At 39.6% G+C, this 6380-nt stretch overlaps 1 pseudogene; it reads left to right on the top strand.

Annotated features, from left to right (window-relative positions):
- Positions 1–3037: 3037 nt before the first annotated feature.
- LOC105881049 (large ribosomal subunit protein mL42 pseudogene) lies at positions 3038–3467 on the top strand (annotated as a pseudogene).
- Positions 3468–6380: the final 2913 nt, after the last annotated feature.

The raw sequence follows: 6380 nt of genomic DNA, 5'->3' as shown, positions 1-6380 counted from the left end.
AGGTGCCCGGAGGAAGTTGGGAACCTGGTGCCACGTCTGCTACAGGCTCACCGTTGGCAGGCGACTGCGGTCTCTGGGCTGGTGTCCGCAGGTCTCTCCACCCGCTGGGGAGCCCACCAGCAGTCCCAAATGCAGGGGAGGGGAAACAGCAAATCCACCTACCCTTGCCGCTGGTCTCTGGGCTGCTCCAGTGGTCTCAGCCTCCAGTTCTCCTCCGCAGCTTCCTCCTGTGGAGTCTCCCGGGGTTTCAGGTACCCCTCCTTCCAGCCCTTGTCCACTGTATGCTCGTCTTCTTGCTTCTTTCCTCTAATTTCTGCTAGAATCTGTCTTTTCTGCAGAGACGTCTGTCTAGCGGTGTTATTCGTCCGCCATCTTGCTCCGCCCTCCTCCCAAATTCTTCTACTGTACCATTTTATATCAGGGATTTGAGCATCCATAGATATTTGTATCCAGGGTTGTCCTGAAACCAATCCTCCTTGAATACTGAGGGACAACTGCATATTATTATTGACTGTGGTCACCATGCAGTGCAACAGATTACTAAAACTTCTTCCTCCAATTTACTTGAGAGTTTTTACCCTTTGATCAGCATCTTCCCTTTCTCAATTCCTCTGGTAACCAACCACCTTTCTATTCTCTGTTTCTGTGAAATCATACACTATTTGTTTTTTTTATTCCTGGCTTATTTCACTTAGCATTGTATGGAGGTTCCTCAAAAAACTAAAAATAGAATTACCCTATCATCCAGCAATCCCACATTTGGGTATATATTTGAAAGAATTGAAATTGGTATATCCAAGAGATACCTGCACCCCCATGTTCAATGCAGCATTATTCACAATAACCAAGATATGGAATCAACCTAAATTTCTATCAACAGATGAATGAAGAAAACATGGTATATATTTACGCAATGGAATACTATATAGCCTTAAAAAGGGGAATTCTGACATTCATTACAACATGGATGGAACTGGAGTATTAAAGCATTTTAAAAAGAACAGTTTAGTACAATTTATTGGCTTTAAAAAACCTATAGTCTCATTATAAGTCGTAATAGTAGATGAGATAGGACATTGCTTCTTGTTCCTGCATCCTTTATTTTTCTCCTCGTCTGTTGACTTTCTCTTTCTCTTTAACTTTCTTATTCATAGTTTAGGGTTGGAATGTATTTTTCATCTTCTGTTATATATACTAAATAGTTTTAGATTTCCTGCTCTTTTAAAAATGAAATATCATTACTAATACTTTTTTTAAGTTTTATTTTTGTAACTTTTGTGGCCCTTGGTTAACATTTTTCTGAAAATTAGAATAGAAAAAAAGGTTTTCAGCTCCAAATTGTAAAACACTGATTTTTTTAGGTAGTTAGTATTTTACTTAATATTTTTATATTTTAATAAGCTCACAAAGTCAGTTATTTCCAGGACCATACAGAAAAATGGTTCTTTTTAACACCTACAAAATATTAGTATCTTCCAGTTTATAACTGCTTTACCCCCATATAAACCTGCAGACCTAAATCTTAAATTTTAGCCAGCACTGATAGATTGAGATTGGGACCTGGGAAGCTGCATCTTAAATGCCACCGCTCCCCAACACACACTGTGTCTGTAATGTAGAAGAACCGAGGACCACACTTTGAGAAGCACTGCTATAAAAGCTTACTGTACTATATGTCTAAGCAAATTAAAAATTCAATGGCTCCATACACTGTATGTAAGCCTACACTATGATTCCCAAAAGTTGCTTATTCTGGCAACACTCCAGGTAACCATGAGATCCAACCAAGACTTAGAACAACCTCCTTGTAATCTTGACTACTATCCAACCCTAGTGAACTGGGTTTCAGATTATTAAAAGTGCTATTAAGGAAATAAAATTGGGCCACAGGAGAGAGCCAGGAGTGGGGGAAGTTTGCTTCTAATGGATAAAGGGGTAGGGATGGCCTCTGATGTAGGAAGGGTGGTGTGTTGGAGGAAATGTCAGAAGTCTTGTGTTTCTGGAGTGAGTTGGTAAGTAGAGTGGTACATGATCAATTTGCAGAGGGCTTGGTAAAGAGTTTTGTTTTTATTATAGTTGCAAAGGGCAACATTTGGAGAGTTTTAAATGACACAGCCACATAATTCAAATCATAGTTTTCAAAATAAACTTTTTATTTGGGGATAATTTTAGATTTATAGAGAAGTTTTAAAGATAGTACAGAGAGTTTCTATATAGCTTCACCTAGCTTCTCCCATTGTTAACATCTTAAAATACCATGGTACATCCCCCAAACGATGGACACGCTTGAAGCTCTTACTCAAGGGGGGAGGAGGAGCACGGGCAATATATGTAACCTTAACACTTGTACTCCCATAATACGCTAAAATAAAAAAATAAATACATAAAATAAAAATAAAATACCATGGTACATGAATATTAACTGGACTCAAGATTTTATTTGGATTTTACCAGTTTTGTCGTTAATCTCCTTTGTCTGTTCCAGGACCCAATTCTAGATAGCACATTGCATTTAGTCATCAGAGCTCCCTAGGTTTTTCTGGTCTGTGATAGTTTCTCAGTCTTTTCTTGTTTTTCATGATCTCAACAGTTTTAAAGAGTTCTGGTCAGGTATCCAGGTATCCAGGACAATATTTCTCATCTGGGTTTTTTTATATTTTTCCCTCATGATTAGACTCAGGTTATGAGTTTTTGACAGACTGCCCCAGAGGTAATGTGTCCTCATCATATTCTATCAGGGGTATGTGATAGATGCCATCACTGGTGATGTTAACCTTCATCTCCTTGTTAAGGTAGTGTCTGCGAGGTTTTTCTCCACTGTGAAGTTGCTATATTTCCTTTTCCATACTTTATGCTTTGGAAGCAAGTCGCTAAGTCTACCCTACCCTCAAAGAGATGGGGGAGGGGAAAACAAGATGGTGGACTCACAGTGAAGAGCTGTCAAGAGATGAAAACTGGTGTGCCTAGAAGCAGATTTTAAAAGCAGTTCTTCTTCAAAACATCTTTTTCATACCACCTGATAAGCATCTTGAACACCATGGCTGTAGCAGCAGTAAAGTGGGTAATATCAAAGAGAGCTATCTGGAAACATTTATTTCCAATCCAAAACGGAGCATTATATTGCGTTTGTCATAAATCTACATATTCTTCTCTACCAGAGGACTATAATTGCAAAGTTGAGCTTGCTTTGACATCTGATGGCAGGATGATAATATGCTACCACCTTTCTGTGGACATTGTATATGAACACACAAAACCTGTCCCTCGACCAGATCCTGTGCATAATAATGAAGAAACACATGATCATGTGCTGAAAACCAGATTAGCAGAAAAAAGTGAAAACCTTTAGGAAGGACCCGTGATAGAACGACTTAGCAAAATGTTCCTTATTACTAAGCACCATTGGTATCCTTGTGCACAGTATCACAGTTGTCATTAAGAAACTGAATCCTCCAAAGGACAGATAATATTGAGGTTTTCCAGGGAATCAAAGAGAAATGCGTCTCATTTGCCATTTGAGAAAATGTAATCTGGTGTATTCACTAATATGTTATACAGTAAAATAGTAATAATAAAATGTCTTTTCATAAAAAACAAAACAACAGAAAAAAGAGATGGGGGAGGGGAGCTAGGCTCCACCACTGGAAGGGGAAGTATCCACGTATGTTATTTGGAATTCTTCTGTAAGGAAGATTTGCCCTTTCTTCCACATTTATTTTTTTATTTATTCAATTATTTATTTCTATCAATATAGACTTGTGGATATTGATTTTATACTTTGGATTATAATCCAAATACGATGTTATTGATTTTATTGTTCAATTTCTTCCAGCTTTGGCTGGTGGGAACTGTTTCAAGTTGGTTTCTATATTCCTTTGACATTCCCCTATCCCCCCCTTTTTTTTTGAGCACTTTCTTACTCTTAGGCACCACAAGGTGCTCTAAGCTCACCTTGCATTTTCCTTTACACAGTCCTAGAATGAGTCATTTCTTCAAGAACCTGGTTCTTTTTGTTGGATCAAGGTATTAGAAACCAAGATCTGTGCACTAGATGCTCTAATTACTTGTGGAGTATCATTGCTCCCAGGCCCTCTCAGCTGACACAACTAGGAAATATATGATTTATGTGGATCAACCCATGCGTACACACATATCTAAAAATATTTCTAATCTATACATCTCTATATTAAACTAAACATGAATTCATACAGATATCTCCAACTCTAATACACTTCCACAGAGTTCACTGTATCACATTTCAAAAATATCACTCCTAAAATATTTTGTGAAAGAACAACAACAAAATAGGATAACTCTAGCTGTTCCAAGAGTGGAGGCAGTGAGACCAGTTTAGGCTATTGCTGTCATCTAGGCAAGAGATGACATACGCTTGAATTAGGACAGCAAATGAGAAGGAGAGGATTGAACTCATTCCAGAGAGACATCGAAGATAGAACTGGATGTGAAATGGGGGTAAGAAAGTGAGGGGAATAGGAGGATCATGGATGACTCCTGGATTGGGGGTGTGAGAAACTCTGTGCATGGTGATGTCATTTGCTGAGAGGAAAGGAGTAGGTTTGGAGGGGAGGGTATAGAAATCAAAATTTCTTTATTTTGCAAAGTTTGAGATGCCCTTTCAATATTCCAAGTTGAGATATCAAATAATCAAGTGTGCATAGGACTGTGGAGCTCATGTGGTAGGTCTGGACTGGAGATATAACTTTGGGCATTATCAGCATATAGGTGATAATTGAAACCCAGCGGCTGGATGGGATAACCCAGGGAGAAAGCGAGAGTAAGCACAGGGAAAAAAAGAACAAACACTAAGTACCAAGACACTTCAGCAGTCAGAGGCTGAGCAGACAAGGAGCTAGCAGAGGTGATTTCATTTCCCCACTTGAGTTCAAGATTCACGGTGTTTTTCATCTGAGATGTGCATCACATGTTTCCTCACTGCTCATGGTATTCCACTGACAAGCAGAAGAATTCTATTTTTATATTAATTTTGTTTTGTAACTGCTTTGGGGAGGCAGGTGAAGATGATTCAACTTTTATTAAATCAATTCTTAGGGGTGATGGGGGTTGACTTGTTATGTAGCCTTCTCTTCTTCTGAAATACAATGTTCTGCTTTGTTTTCATGAGGCTACAATTAAGAAATCATTCCCACCTCTGTCCTCACTTCCCTCTCTGGGTCCTGGAACATCTTTCTGAAGAGACAGAGAGGAGTGGCCTTTTCTAGGAGTAGGGGACCACTAGAGTGCCTTCCATACCTAACTGAAAAGGACCTGGAGAATATCTGCAGAGACATTGATGATCAAGACTTCTTTCCCTTCCTAACCAAAATAGGAAATGAAGTCTCAGACAAATATGCCAGATCCCCCAAATCTTTGCCATTTGTCCAGTCTAGTTTGCATTTCCACCACCTTTACCCTAAACCAGGCTCCTACTAGCCCCCCAAGGTAAAATGGAGTGTAGGGTACCCCCTTAAGAGCATGCACCCTAAGCCAGACATCCCTGGGCTTAAATTTCACCTGTACCATTTACTAGCTGTATAACCTTGGACAAGTTGTTTAACTTTTTTTGTGCCCTAATTTCCTTACTTGTAAAACAGGTATAATTGTGTCAGCTTCATAGTTATTGTGGGAATTACATGAGACAATGTACATACATAAAGTGCTTAGAACCCTCTCTGTTTCATAGTAAATGTTGTATAAGTGTTAACTATGATCACTGCAACTGACTAGCATGCCAGCTTACCTGCCTCCAGCCTTATTGTGCCCTCTCTCGACTACATTCTGCTGCTAGGCCATTTTTTTTTCTTTTTTTTCCATTCCTTTAACTGATTATGTTTTAATCAACTTTCATGAGCCAGGCCCTGTCCTGGATGCTGAACATATGTAGTGGACAAGATACACAGGTCTGTGATTTCCTGGAGCTACACTCAAGCAGGAGGAAACAGACAATAAACAAAGTAATTAATTGCAGGCAGTATTGCCCCTGCTTTTGCAGTGCTGTGAAGAAGATACAGGAGTAAAATGTGATAGAGTGAGACTCATCTTGTGAGTGGTCAGGGAAAACCTTTCTGAGGTGCCGACTTTTCATCAGCCAGTCAGGCAGTGCTCTTTATAACAAGCACAGGCACAGCAATTGCAAAGACCCTGAGGGGGAAAGGACCTTGGCATGTTGAAGAACTGTCAGAAGATCAGTGAGACTGAATCATAGCAGTCATAGGGTCATTTGGCAGAGACTGTGAGTGCTCATCACTACCTGTGTCCTCCTCTTACTTGGCATGCAGTCAGACTCCATTTCCCAGCCTTCCTTGCCATGACATGTGGCCATATGGCTGAGTTATGGCCAATGGTATGTGAGCAGAAGTGAA

Source organism: Microcebus murinus, chromosome X, assembly GCF_040939455.1.
Source record: "Microcebus murinus isolate Inina chromosome X, M.murinus_Inina_mat1.0, whole genome shotgun sequence".
NCBI classification, from domain to species: Eukaryota; Metazoa; Chordata; class Mammalia; order Primates; family Cheirogaleidae; genus Microcebus; species Microcebus murinus.
This window is presented reverse-complemented; position numbering and strand designations above follow the sequence as displayed.